We start from the raw sequence: 15546 nt of genomic DNA, 5'->3' as shown, positions 1-15546 counted from the left end.
TCAATAACAAAGTCTTTAAAAACATACTTAAATTTTCAGACAATTATCATTTTACTATTTATTTATGTAAATAATACACCAACAGTTAATAGATCAAACATGTTTAAGTTAATTAATACGAATTTGAGAAATCAGTCCACTCACTAATTACTTATGTGAAGCAACTTTAAATAGAGCATAAATGCAGAATTGTAAAGCTTTCCAAAACTTAGATACATTAAACATTTTCCGTCTTTGCTACTTATTATAATCATGATATATTTACATAATTAAAATAAGCCATTTACTTCAAGTGTTTATTGAAGTATTTACTTCCACAAACCAGTCTCTGTAATTTGCTAATTTTGTCTAGGTGCCTTTTTTAAAAGTGAATGACTGTTTTCCGGTATTGAGGTAGTTAACAAATAAAAAAATGACATTGACAATTAATAATACATACTAGTAACTTTTTATGTTTGACGTTGGTATACGCAAATGACAATTTAATAATGGAAAAAAATTATGACTATGAATAATTTTTTGAACAAAACAAACGTCAGCAGCATTCACTTAAATAATTTAATCTTTTAGAGAGATATTAATATTTAATACAGGAAAAGATGTTGGTTAAGTATTAGCCAAATTAACAAGGTAAACAGATATTATAATATGTTCACAACCCGATTAAATCCTTCGACTAAAACAAAAACCTTTATTTATCGATCGGCCACATAATATGTTAATTAGAAAACAACAGTCCTTAAGTACTATCAAAAATGTATACACCCATGTAGTGTGTCCATACTCTCAGAAAGCGGTAAAAAGTTCTGGCGCAAGTCCGTAAATCTCTTTCTGAAGCTTTCTGTAGCGTCTTTCTTCGGAATCCTAAAGGCGTTTTAAGCGAGACTCGAAACCGAAGTTAACTTTCGAAGACTGCACTCATCAAAGCGAGCATGATGGTTTTTCAATTCGGTGAAATAAACATTAGAACAGCTCAAACCAACATTATTAAAGGAGCCCCTAAACTTAGTATTGTAACAAATATAAGCTAAATGCCTGTAGCACTGTATGACTTCAAATTCGGCGAACCGCCTTGTGTATACTCGCGTTTGTTTATTAATATATTTGTTTACACTACACACTACCTACAATAGCGGATTTAATGCCGAGCTGTGAAAGGATAGTAAGCAAGTCTGTAATGATGATAAAGAATAATACAAAACATTAAAGAATTTATAATATTTGTAAAATAATTAACCTCATTATAAACAAACTTAAATAGGATACAATTATGTCAATTCTTCCACCAATGCGTCCCGAAAAGTATTTGTGAATATATGTCAACATAGACATTAACAAAAAACTGCTGTAAATATTTAATAGTTGTGCGTCAAGTATTCAAAAAACAAATATTTGTATAGGAATGCTTTATAACAGTGTGCTGACGCATCTTGAATATTTTAAACTACCCCCTTAATTTGTTAGCCTGACCCGTATCTGGTTCCATCATAACACAGTAATCGCACCGCGTTTGCCAACAGGCGAGTTTACCCCGGGATCATCCTGTCACTCGTATGGGAGCTAACGCGGGCATCCTGTCTGTCTGTCCGTTTGATAAGATAATACTTAAATACACTTCAATGCTTGATTGTTTAATACACGTTTGATTCGTTTCCGGTGCTCTACTTCGTCTTAATGTTAAGTGAGATAACTTATCTCAGATTAACGTCAAGTCAGTAGTTGTTTGTGGTTTATGATAAGGTGTAATTACTGATGTTTACGTTTATTTATTGCATCTTCTAATCTCGCATATGTCTGAAAACATGTGTACATATGTAATTGCAAAGAAACTTCTTTTCAATATATACACACTTTAACTCTTGCTTTTAGTCTCAAGATATGAAAGTAAGTATGCTGTATAAATATTTAGCGAATACTAATGACATTCACTAGACATAGGCCTTACTCGTAGATTTAATTTTTAGGTCTAAAAATGAATTACAGTAAATAAAGTTGTTTTGTGCGTAAAATAAAGGTTTTCTGTTAAATGTCATAAACATAATTTCTACAAGCTATATATAAATAAAATTCTAAATTAAGATAGACTATGTGCTACTCAATAACCCAACGAATGTTTATAATTATTAATAAGACATTTAACGAGGTTGGAAAATGAACACGTATCGACAGCGGTCAGAATGTAGTCAAAGCGGAATATCGAAATCGCTAATGACAGGGCGGCAGCCGAAAACCGAGGATTTATCACGTTCACCTTACACATAAATTACACCCCATTTGACTGACGAGAATGCACCAAAATCGTTGCTTTTTTCTATCACAATAGGCGAAATAGACCACGGGCCGTTTCGTAGAATAAACGGGCACAAAATCGGCAAAATGGTGTCGAAAAGTCATTAAAGGACGCCAACAAAGGAAACTGTTTTGTGTTCCCGAGAGCAGTTTCACAGATACGGGGAAACAAAAAAGAGTATTTTGATGGCTAAATAGAAACATCATTGGGTCAGGTAGAGGCCCGGTAACCGACACTCGGGGTACCGGTGAAAGAAATGTCATTAATTTTAAACGCAGCCGCGCCCGTAGCGCTATTTGTACAGAATCGGAAGAATTTATTTCTTCTGTAATATATAATAAAAAACATACCGATATCTGATCAGAGTGGAAACGATCAAGATATTAAATTATGCATTGCATCTTTATTATAATCGATTTTTTGTACCACTGGTTTAGGATCCAACACTAATGAAACTGTAACCCATTTTAACGTCAATCGTAGGGTAGAAGTGGTTAATGAATTTTATCGAAACAATTTTTTTTTCTTATATTTAACTGCTATATTTTTAGATAAACTGTTAACAGAAATTTAATAATAAGGAATAAAATCATTTAAATTCCTATTTATTTTTATTAAGTCTAGTCATAAACTGTGTTACATGCGACAGCATCTCTTTAAGCAGGTAAGTACGATTCTTTTAAATTCGGAACTTGATGTAGCTATGTATTGCATAAACAATGGATTAAAATTTAAGATAAAAATGGTATTTATGTAACTACGAGTAATATTAATTAATTCGTTAGCGACTGTAAAGGTTTGTTTGTTTTATTTGTCAAGTTTATAATTTTCTAATCTTTTTGAAAATGATTTATTTTACTTGGCAATAAATAATTTGAAATAAAATATCGTTCGTGTCTTGTTTTATTATGTTTTAATTTTTATTTAACTATTAAAGTTTAGCTATAGCAAGCATAAGTTTAGCTATAGCTGATCTAATATTATGTAATGCTATTGGTGTGAGTATTCGAAAAAAAATATATATTTTAGATATGGCTATGAAAACGACTTATCTTTACGCAGCTTTCTCGCGATATAAAGTAACACATATTCATTTTTGACCAACTATTTATATTCAGAAATATAACCAAAAAGCGGTGAGTCAATAGCGTGCGCATTAATAATTGTTTCCGTCACTAAGACGGTTCAATCATGCTACACCTGTGTCCCCGCCTTCCTACCCACTTATAAATACATGACCAGCCATTGTCCCTCCAAAGATCTATCCGAGGACTTGCTAACAAGGGATCCCGATACAAAAAAACCCTCGAGAGTTCCGAACACACCAGATTTGTGAGTGAACAAAGGGAAGGTGCAGGTAGAACGAGTATTCTATTGTTAGCCGACATTAGGACGTAATGCTTTGTCGACGGGGATGCAATAAATTCTATGAATGCTAAAAGGAGATTACGGGACTGCCTAAGTTTATGTAAGATTATTTTTGCTTATTTTATAACTTATTTCGTGTATATAACTGCATTCCGATAGCCTTGGTGATTTAGCTACATCAGTAGAGACGTCGAAGCATCTCAGATTCACATAAAACCCTCTCAGAAATTGGTAACATCCCATCACTGTCGTTTTGTGTAATTTGATTAAAGATATCAGACGTTACATTAATTTTTATTTATAATACTGACGATAATTTAAATTTTTACAGGGAATAGATCTATGACAGTACTATATATTCCAACACTATGCTCCTTTTGAGATGTGGTTTGTTTTCCAACTTAAAATAATTCGATTGAATGAATGTTTCGTTATTGCAATGAAGGAAATAAAAATAATAGATCAATAATCTCAAAATTTTACTAGTATATTTATAATAAATTATTATTATTTTTGTTTGACATAAAAACGAGAAGTTAAAACCGCTTATTGTATGTCTTGAACAAATGTATGTGCATTAATAAAATATTTAGAGTATATGTTAATCAAAACCGCAGACAATGGATTAAATTAAATTTATTCGACATCATTCTTCAAGCTCCACAGAGGTCTGTTTGTGTCGGTTCTTCACTTTTGGTGAAATTGATACAGGAATTCAAAATTAATACATAATTTGAAAATCCATTCGCGACCTTTGCCCTCGTAACGGTCTAGATATATTTACTTTAAATCTTGCATCTATAATAAAACATACAGGATGATATTAATTGTAAATTAACCTTTAAAAATAAACACAACAATAAATTTGTAAATTGATAGACGAAAGATAAAAAACTTCAATATATTATCTGTTCATCAACAGTTACATCAACTCTACAACTCACAAGAATATTGATTACAATTTAAATCTATTGTTAGAACCAAGCATCGAATACACTAATACCAACAGAAACTAAATAACTTTTTGTACGATATAATTACGACATGTTGCATAATAATGGCTGCCTCCAAAAAGATTATTAGTGGCCAGAGGCCGAGACAGCTTTTTTACATCTAACGTTCCGTTCGAATCTATCAAACAGTGTTACAAGCTTAACAAATAACTTTTTTAACAACGGCAAGCGTATACCAATTAGTTCTACCCTAGAAAGACGACTCTTTCGAAGTTCGGTTTCCGAACACTTTTTTGAACTTTTTTTTTTCTACCTTCTCTTGATTTTTTTTCTCTTCGACGTTTCGAATTCGTCGCGCTCCTGTGTGCTCATTACTACGCTGACTGTACAAATATTTTGTAGACGTATTTTCTGGCGATGTCACGGTGCCGAATACAATTTCGATGGATTCTCGATTGTACCTAAAAAAAACTAATATTGACTTATACTCTCTCTAGAGTTTCGTTTGTTTTAATCGATTTTAGAACTTGCACGTGTTATCGACTTAATGTCGATTCTTTTTAATGTAAAACAGCTAAGACTTTAGTGTGTTCTTTATTATGGATAATTATTTTTAAATCTAGTTTTTATTTGTAATATTTGTTTCTTAACGACACTTATGGGTGTGAATATTGCCGTAGTTTGGTGCGATAAATTCTTTGTTAATAAAATTTTTAATTTATATCATAACATAATAGTCCATCTGAGATAATCGTGAATATAAGAGTGATTTTGTGTAAGGTCAGTGTAAAAAGAGAGAATTGGAAGAGGAATTTTACATCGCAGCACCACAAATAAGAAATTGACATAGAAAACATCAACTGCCTTTGTGCATGTTTGCTTCCTTTTCTCTTTCGAAACATGACGTATCTTAAATCTCATAAATTAACAACATAAATAAATATTAGCATGTTAATTCATCACGTTTTGTATCCGTTAGCCACTGGGCACCCAAAATAATATCCGTAGAATCGAAATTCTCACCAGTTCGATAATTTAATAAGAGGCCATCGACGACTCGGTACGGGGCGGTATGGAAATAAGAATATGACGGCACCGTGCCGTTTGTTGAGGTTGTAATTGATGAATCCGTTGGGCCCGCATCATTACCGGCGGTGAAAGAAGCGATGTATCAAAGTTACCGATAAAGCGCGTCTCAGGAAACTTTTTAGGTAACGGACTCGTTCACCCAGCGCTCGCACGCTTTATTTCATGCAAGTTTTTTTAATAGAACTAAAGACGAAAAGAGCTGATGTAATAACATTCGCCAGTAATATCAACAACATTAATTCTTCATACGAGTAGTTAATTTTGTGAAAGCCACCAAAAAAACTAAACAATGAGTTTGTTGCGGGTTCTTCACAGATGGATGTGTTTGAAAATCTCGTAGCTTTATTGTAAGTTGTATCAGCAAGGCTAGATTTGATACTGTACTGATCATAATAAGTTCTTCTGACATGATTTTTTTATCTAAAACGGGTTCAAAATGAATACATTATATTTTGGTCTGCTTCGATTTAACAAATATTCTCTTAACGCTTTTTATTGAAAATTATGGAAACCTATGTATACCGGTAAACGTCTTACGGCTGAAGTAACTATGATGATAAGTATTTTTCTGTGTTTCCAGCCTTTGTGCTGCGAGGTGGTGAATGCTTAGGAATTTCAAAGATTATAATCATACATATATTTCGAAATGTAACGTAAGATTCGTCATACTTTTTGTCTTGCTATTTTAAATACAATTTAGTACTTAATAAAGTAAATTTAAAAATAAGAATTAGTTATAGCATTTTTTTACTTTTATGACCTCCGGCTTTTGGTGGCACTCGTTACAAATTCGGTTACAATGTCATTTTCAATTTTTATTCTACATTCTCTTTCGTCCTTCACTTATCTTTTATTTAATTTTTTTACGCTTCACATGATCTTTCATTCTTTGCTTGCAGATCTTCTTTCTTGCATCTCCTTTCTTTCTTTATGTACATTCCTAGATCACAGGTTTTTTTTTAAATTAATTATCACAGATTATCCATGTCCTTTTATATACATTAACTACACTTGAATGACTATTCTACAATATAATATGTATTTCTACCTTAAAATCATCGTAGTTATTTTGTGCATGGCACACAAATTAGATTTTAATAAAATTATAATTTCATGAAAAAATTACTTTTAGTATAATGTTATGAATTATCTTATCAACAATATAGTTTTTTATCAGTAAAATTCAATAATTTTCAATTTGTATCTACATAATCTAAGTTAACATAAGTTAAACAGGAATGTTTATTGTGAAATTAACTATGTACCATAAGCATCAATCGAAAACATAGCAACAAGCATTATAGGAGCTTTGTATTTTTATCGGATCCCTGTTATTATCCAATCGTGGAGCACAGCATCCTCTGTCCGATCCGAATGTCTTCATCGTCCGTGACCTCTGTTGACCCTACGTCGACCTGTTCCACGATATCTCCGAATAACCGACCGCGGCTCATCGATATCAGCGAAAACACTTCAGCAAAGTAAAGTTGAGTCGCGTTATGGTCCACGCCCCGCCGCGAATGCTTTACTGTCGTATTTTCATGTCACTGTTATTGGTACCTTTTTGTGTGCAACGCTGTTTTTATTGACTTGCATCTTAATGGAGATATTCAACATTAACATATTTAAATTATTGTTTTATTGCAATAACGAAGAATTGATGACCTTTTTTTTAGTTATTTATTGATAATTTCTAACTTCAATATATGTTCCAAAGAAATTCCTATACAAAAAGATAAACTCTAAAGTATTTTGATAACACCTTTTCAACCATTCCAATTTTAACTTATTTTAGTATAAAAGAACATTAAATTTTGTGTGAATATATAAGAGATTTATAATTATGTAGTGACTCATCACGATATTTCCGGAACCATGAGGTTTTTTATGGCCCCCGTTAGTGAAGGCCTGTCGTTCTCTCCTATCCCGTTTAGGAACACTTACAATTTTTAATTGATTATATCACTTCCTTCTTTTTATTTCTTTACTCCTCTTTCAATGTTCTTAAGATCACTTATTCGGTGTTGTAACATATCATGAGGCTTAGAAATTTAAAGTTTGGTAGAAATATTCCTATTGCCGAGTACAGTTCGGCTATGAATTTTTCGAAATCCACCCGCATGTGGACCTCAAGCCTCCTGACGATCATTGACACAAATATAAATATATCATTTTACTTTTAAACATAAGTGGCATTCTAAAGAAGATGCGAACTTATCTAAAAAAAGGAGATCAAGTGTTCATCATTATTTTTTAATATTAAATCTGTTATATAGAAACAACGTTACACGAAGCCATGCGCCATGATGACATGTTCCAGTAAACTCCATTCTAGACTACGTATAAAATATATAACATGAACTCAATTTAAGTACAATCACGTACATACATTCCGATGTTGCAACTCACACTGGATTCATTTTATAAAAATTCACAAGAATTCGCATTGTAGATTTAACATCGTGTTCTTTTACATTTACATGAAAATTGCAAGAGTACATACATTCGACAAATTCAATTACCAAAACCTTTATATTAATTACATACAATTTACTTAAATATGTTTACGTTTTAACGAAGTATACTTAAATATTGTATTACATAAGTACATGAATATACATACGTGTTTTGCTTAAAAACGTCAAGACATTCCAAAGCTTTCCATTTCGGCATCCGCGACACGTTATTTTCTTATGAAGTCCATAGTAAGCGATCATGGTTCGAAAAAGTCATTAAGGACCACAAACTCTGAATAAAATTCGAGAAATTTCTCGCAAGTACTGAAAATTACAATCCTTGTCTCTCCGATACAACATCCACCGTCCATATCAGTTTAAACTCGATGAAAACAATCTATCATTGCTGAAATTTGTCTTTTATCATGGGTGCTTATGGTCCTCATATGGGTGTCTTTGAGTCTTGCAGAGACCTAGGCAACCTACTAATATATATTTCACACGTAAAACACCCATTGCATTACACAAGTTTCTACTATAGTTTTCCACCAGGACTTGCTTCTTAGCCACTATATTTTCACCTTTTTAAATATTTTACACCTATAACCAATCACTATATGTAATTATAATTAATTATCGAAAACGAAACGCAGGAATTTTGTAGCTTGTTCAACTCGCATCACCGAGTCGTAGACTATACAATAAAATACTTGTAATCTTCGAATTTGTTCTTGATTACGTTACGACCGATCAAGAGGTATTAGGTGTTATTAAGAACGATTGGAGATCATTAATTTTCATCAACTCTACAATATAGTTACGTCGTTATTTTTTTTTTCTTATTTTCGAATCACAATTCGTAGCTATTACCAAAGAGTTTTTAAGGCAGTAACCCCGCGGGGAGAAATCCTGGAGGTAAAGAAAAGTATAGTTTCGTTAATTGCTTAATCAGCTCGATTGATGATCAATGCACCGATTGCTTTGGCATTCAATGTTTTTTTCATTAGCACGAACGTGAGCCGAACGTTAGTCAATTATTTTTTGAAGATAACCAAATTAAAAATATCCTTTCATTATGGTAACATACCGTAACGTGAAATTATCTATTAAGTAATTTTATTAGTTCACAATAACTAATCAATTAGTAAAACAAGACACTGGAAGCGGGTCTAGAACAGTCTGGAGGCAGTGTACGTGATTGAAATGATGATGATAAAATCTAATAATGGCTAAACTTTATTCACAAAAACATATTTGGTTCTGATACTGCATCTTTAAATAATGTTCATAGAAATGATTTTTAAAGGTAGCTTTCTTAATATAAATTTATTTAAATAAAATATATTCTTATCTCTCAAAGAGTTGTCTGATAGAAATTGCCTGGACATAAAGATAATTTAGTCATTTTAAAATAATTAATAACTACTTTATACATGAAAATATTAAAAAATAGGTATCACTTCGTTGTCTTTTGATATATAATACACTAATAGTATGTATAGTAACTTTTATTTATAACATAACAATGATAAAAATCGACGAGAGCTAATTATCAGCCTCTTATAGCTTCCTAGTGTTATGTAGAAAGTTCACCATATAGTGTTGACTTACCCTAACCAATCGGAACTTCAGCGTGTGCGCGTATTTGTTTGCATGTATATTGTATAGATTGTAATATATTGGACATACTGGGTGATTGTTTATCAGTGTACAGGCTCTGTATGTTACACCATATCTAGAAATCAATGGCTTCAGGAATTAAATAACTTATTGGTCATATAGGAAAAAAACGAGCTTTCGAAATTCGGATAGTTACATAATAAAATTAATTATTGTTTACTATCTATTCCTGCATACTATGTACTGCCAGAAGTTATCATATAACCATTCACCCAGATTATAATAGATTGAACGTTTGTATATGGCTAATATTTTTTATTATATAATTTTTAAAATCGCTTAATGAAATGGCACCTTAAACCGTCGAGCGCCTTTGAGAGTTAAGAATACTCAGTAACTGTTTCGACGCGGATACGAAGCATTACAACGGACATGTTGTTATATTTTATGATTCGGATCGTGCGTTATCGGGAAGGAGGCCCAATCAAGCGCACACAAGGCACGATTTCTATAAAGATTACAATTAATGCCCCTGAACCGATGCGTTTCGTATCGACTAACAAAGAAATACATTACTTTCTGTACATTATACGCAGTTCGTAGTTCTAATAAAATTCATTATAATTGTTTTTACAATAGAATTATAATTGACTTTTCGCATCGATTAAATAATAAACATTGTTTGTTTGTATTCACTTAACGACTTATTTTCCGTTAGATTCGATGATTTCCTTGTTTTTATTTGATTTAGTTTTTTATAGCATTATATTTATCAGATATTAGATATAATAAATAATACTTAACTTACAGATTTTTACTATGTTCATTTTTCAATTTTAAATTGCAATTTATTATATATTTCTGTGCTTATTCCGGAACATTATTTGACGATTAAATTTATAAAACTAATATAGTTATTTTAGCAATTGTTTAGTAATTTATTTAAGCAAAAAATTAAGTTGCAGCCCATAGATGCCCACTGCAAGGAATAGGCATCCACAAAGATATCAATGGGGGGAAATACCAGAATACCCACGCTTGGCATGGGTTGTCAATCGCAGTGTGGTGTTATGGTGCGCAGAGAACGGTGCTGTCCATCTTCTAGAAACTTGTTTGTGAGCAGTGACAATCTTATATCATTATTGCACAAAGTCTGGATTATTTAAGATTTTATCTTGGCAACCGAATCCGCGTACGATCGTATGTTTTAGTCTTCTATCGCTAGACTAACACTGGTAAATTTATAGTATGAATAACAGTGTGATAGGCGAAAGTAACAATAAAGGAAAAAAAATAAATTAAAACCCAATAAGTAAATACAATAGTCTATACTACATTTGAACTAAAATCACTATTTTTTTATATCATAAGTTTATATATATTTGAACCTTATTCGAGATCAGAAATGTTTTAGAGCGGACATTTTTTCGTAATTCTTTTCAGTTCATAATTTTTCTTACGTCTGTGGGAGGTAACGAATTCGCAATCCAAACAAATCATTACTCTATCGGTTCGTGGCTTCGTGACCTGGCCGCTACTAACGGCTGTATTGTATTCAGAGGAAAGAATTTTGTTCTTCCGATTCTCATATTTATCTCTACCGCTTTAATTCCAAGAAATTTAAAGTCATTTTTTTTAATTTAATCATGCCATCTAGTTTACGAAAAGTGTAACAGCCCGATCAATAACTTTTAATATCTAGGACCTTTATTATAAAGTTAATGTGACTTGAAAAAAGTTAATGTGACAAACTTGAAAACTATGTCACATTCATCTCTAGTCTCAAATCCTGTTGACACTTATGATTTGGTCGTCTTCATTAGAACATTATGTACTGTGTTGCGACTAGACATAATTATTATAATTAATTAAATCGACAGTATTTTCAAAATTTCAGGCTACGAGTAAGGGCAAATCCGAAGCCAATACACTCGCGAGTGATTGAATATATATATCGCCGTCCCTATCAAAAAATAGTAAATCCGAAAATGCAACTTTCTAGGAGAGACGAAAAACTAAACATTGGTTATTTTTCAAAAATTGGTTCACTTAAAATTTCACTATGTAACATTAATAAGAACATCTAATAGTAGCACCTGTATTAGTAGCATGCCAAATAGGGGTACAATTTTTACTTATATCGTATAATCTTTTTACTGTTGTTTGTAATTGACCTTGTTTAGAGAAAAGAGATAGCTTTGCCTATCTCCTCCATTTTGGCCAGAAAATTATGAAAAAAATTGAAAAAGTGTATTGCAACTCGTAGATTGCAAAATTAATAAAACCCAATTTAAATGATAAGGGCGATTGTAGTTTTATTCGGTGGAGGCGGCGATATATTTCATTAACAATCAAGTCAGTAACAATTTAAAACTTTCGCCGATACTGTATGTTAATTTAACACAAAGATGTATTATGTGGGATTATAACTTATAATTTGCAAAAATCATTACTTGTTTAAGACGTGTAATGAATGTGTTGGGGGTCCGATTTTTATTTAATGTGTTTAGTTAATAAGGAGTAGGGTAGGAAGTTCACCCGATGCCTAAATGTTCTGTTAATGTCGGTGCGGTTTAACAAAGAGTTTTGTATTATGTCTGTACTATTAAAATTTTGTGTTAGTAATACAACGACAACTGATCAAGACTTGATACATATCTGGAATGATAAACACGTTTCAAGTGCCAACCCCTGCCGAGATTTAATCTTAGCGACTCTTGTTGTCACTCCATGGAACTCGACAACCTCTTATTCAGAGTTGAATAAGTAGTAGACGGTAAGGAAGTCGCAGTTTCTCTCGCTAAACAGCAACTGATCGAGTCCAGACTCGGCTCTTTTGAACTCCGAAGACCAAAAATCTTATACCCAAATCATTCTGTGGACTGTTCGTTTAATCGGTTCAAGTAAGAGCTCGAGCTTATAATTCTGTGATGGTGGAAACAAAATAACTAAATCTGAGCGCAGGTACAGACATCCGGTATAGATATCCATCTACGTTGAGTGTACGCGGATAAGCTGTCAATAGTGCAAAGCAAACTATATTAAAAGGTCGGTTATTTATTTATTTAACTCGTTATTGTACACCAAGAAAAAAGAAAAAAAAGTATATAAAATAGATAAAGAAGTATAAATGGCTGTGTTGTAGCATACGGCGAATTTTAATAGACTCAGGTGGACTTATTTACTAAGGAAAAATAAATTGGGCGCTAAGTGGTAGGAGAACTTGAATGTTTTATGTACATGTATACATAAACAAGGTACTAATAATACATATATCATAAATAAAAACATACTTTAATACATAAAGTACACAGTTAAATACAATGTACATCCATTGATGAATAGATGTCTAAAAATAAAATATTACGGTGACAAGTAATAAAGCTTTCTGGTGATGGAAAAAATAGAGACTCGGTCTTTCTTACAAACACAGGCAACTTTTTTGGATTTAATTCTGTGCTGCACGAATGGCATTTGCAGATTCTGCAGGTTTAAAGTGGTAGGACGCAGATAGCGCATAAGACCTCTTTTGTGGTAGGTAAGCTTTTGAGCTTTTGGGCTTCCAGGATATCCTCGGCTTGGCCGCTATGTACTACTACTTTATCATATTGATCATAGGCAACTCGTTTTACGAGCATGCTGGTTGAATAGTAAATGATGTCTGAGAAAATAGCTATAGCGTAGGAATAATATCAGGCTTGCAATGGGCGGCTATCAGCTAACATGAAGATGGGAATATCTTTTGAAATTTTTCGTTCTCTAAAGCGGAGTGCAAGGGTTCCTGGGCGTTTGGACGTTTTCATAATATTAATTTTAAAATAAGTATAATTAAATAGATCTTTGTTGTACGGGATGTATGTGGACAAATTATTTATTACACCAGGCACAGATTGCATATAATAAGATTTTATACAATTGCTTTCAGATACAATAATTACACTTTGCGTTACCTCTCGTGTTACATATAAATAATAATATATGATACAGCCACATATAATGTTAGTTCTAAATAATTTCAGAATTTAATTTGTAGTTATTGTGAGTTTGTTATTAAAGTTTTAACTATAGCTACGTAATACGGGGTTTCGATCTTGACCTGTGTTGATTATTGCCTCATCTGTTTACAATTGGTTGCTTGTAATTGTAGTAGCTCAGTGGTTGAGGATTGAGACTTGCGATCGTAGGTCGCGGATTCGATTCGAAGTTTTCATAATTCACACTCTACAGGAATTCACATTTTATAGGAATGTCACTGTTCAGAAACAAATTTTCAGAGGATGGGCAGCAGCGTTCTCTGCGTGCTGTTATACCAGCCTGCGTTCGCCAACCCGCCGGCCAAACGTGGCGATTATGGTATGTGTATCCCCCCCTGATAATTTTGGGGGAGGCCTATAGCTAGTAGTGGGGGTCTAAGGGCTAAAATTATGAAATGGTAACGGGAAATATCTTGGGGTTCAAATTTCGATAAATATGCAATGAAACATACACAAACATTTACCAATCTAGATCAATGCTTTACGCCTAAACCCTAATCGGTTACCTGAAGCACTACCAACAATATTTTTTGTTAAGAATAAGATAACATATTTTCTCCTACTTATACAGCACAGACATTTCAGTCAGTGAAAGTTTAGATATACATAAATAATTAAAACGAATCATTTTTACGTAATTAAAATGGATATGATAATTTCCTAAATATTTTTTTTTTTTATATAACGATGTTTAATTTTTAAGCACGTGTTATTTTTATAAAGTGTATTCAAAGATATTTTAATACAATGCGGTTGCTAATTTGTAATGAAAAACCTTCATCCGTCGTTGCCTTACTATAACAATAAAAATTCAACAAATTGAATACAAAAGCTTCTAATAAAAATACAGCAGCGACAAGACGTTAGGTGATAAATAAAAAAAATCCAGCAATTCCCGGGAAAGACTAAAAACGTGACTGAACTGCAGCACTGTAAGGCCGGCTCCCCGTTGCCCGGGTTAGCTTTGTTTTTAAAACTTACAAAAAGTCAGCCCCTTCTCATTCTGGCCGAGGCAGGTACAAGATATCTTTCTTGGACCACATGTTGAAAACCTTTCCTGCGACGAAAAATTGTCACAAACCGAAAGCAACAAATAATAAATAAAATTATTTTCGAGTACTTCTACTTACGCGCGTTTGTAAATATCAAAAATAAGTTCTAGCTTAAATATTTTTTACTTAACAATAGTCCACAGAGAAATTGAGTGACTTACTGTGTTGATTTGTCAGGTCATCTTGTGTCAAACTACATTGCAGCAGCAATCCATTCGCATAATAATAAATACAACACAGCACACACACTTGTCAAATAAATACGAAAAAAACTTTTCGTCACACAAAAATATAGATTACTATATCCAGTCGATAACACAAGCACAAGGATCGTTTAAAGTCACAAGTTTCTCTTATAAAATAATATTAAAACGATTGTTTATAAATAATGATACGAGAGTAAATAATTCGACAGTAACGTCTATCGCCGGCGCGGCTTGAACCGATATAGCAAAACATGGAGGAAACGCGCCAACGGCGATTTCATCTCAATCTCGGCCGTCGAAAGGAGACAGTAACATGACAATAAACGATTGTAAGACGTCAGGTGCGAAAGAGATAGAGGTTTTCTCGTTACTCGCGTCGAACTGACATTTTATCATCTCACTCTGACACGGAGTTATTTCCGTACAAATTATATGCGGGCGTATATATTTTCCGTCTCTTTCCAGCGCGGATAGTGCT

General features: G+C 32.7%; 1 protein-coding gene across 2 annotated transcripts in view; it reads right to left on the bottom strand.

The window, feature by feature from the left end:
* ci (cubitus interruptus) overlaps window positions 1-15286 on the bottom strand; it is a 121616-nt gene extending 106330 nt beyond the window's left edge. For both annotated transcript variants that reach the window (XM_068768539.1, XM_068768540.1), the window contains exon 1: window positions 15024-15286. The gene's annotated coding sequence lies outside the window, so the exon portion shown is untranslated. The remainder of the gene's footprint in view (window positions 1-15023) is intronic.
* Window positions 15287-15546: the final 260 nt, after the last annotated feature.

This window comes from Battus philenor, unplaced genomic scaffold, assembly GCF_028537555.1.
Source record: "Battus philenor isolate CCGP_79_NKW_IND1 unplaced genomic scaffold, ilBatPhil1.0.hap1 SCAF_26, whole genome shotgun sequence".
Lineage (NCBI taxonomy): Eukaryota > Metazoa > Arthropoda > Insecta > Lepidoptera > Papilionidae > Battus > Battus philenor.
Note: the sequence above shows the minus strand (reverse complement) of the source record. Positions and strands in the feature narration are given on the sequence as shown.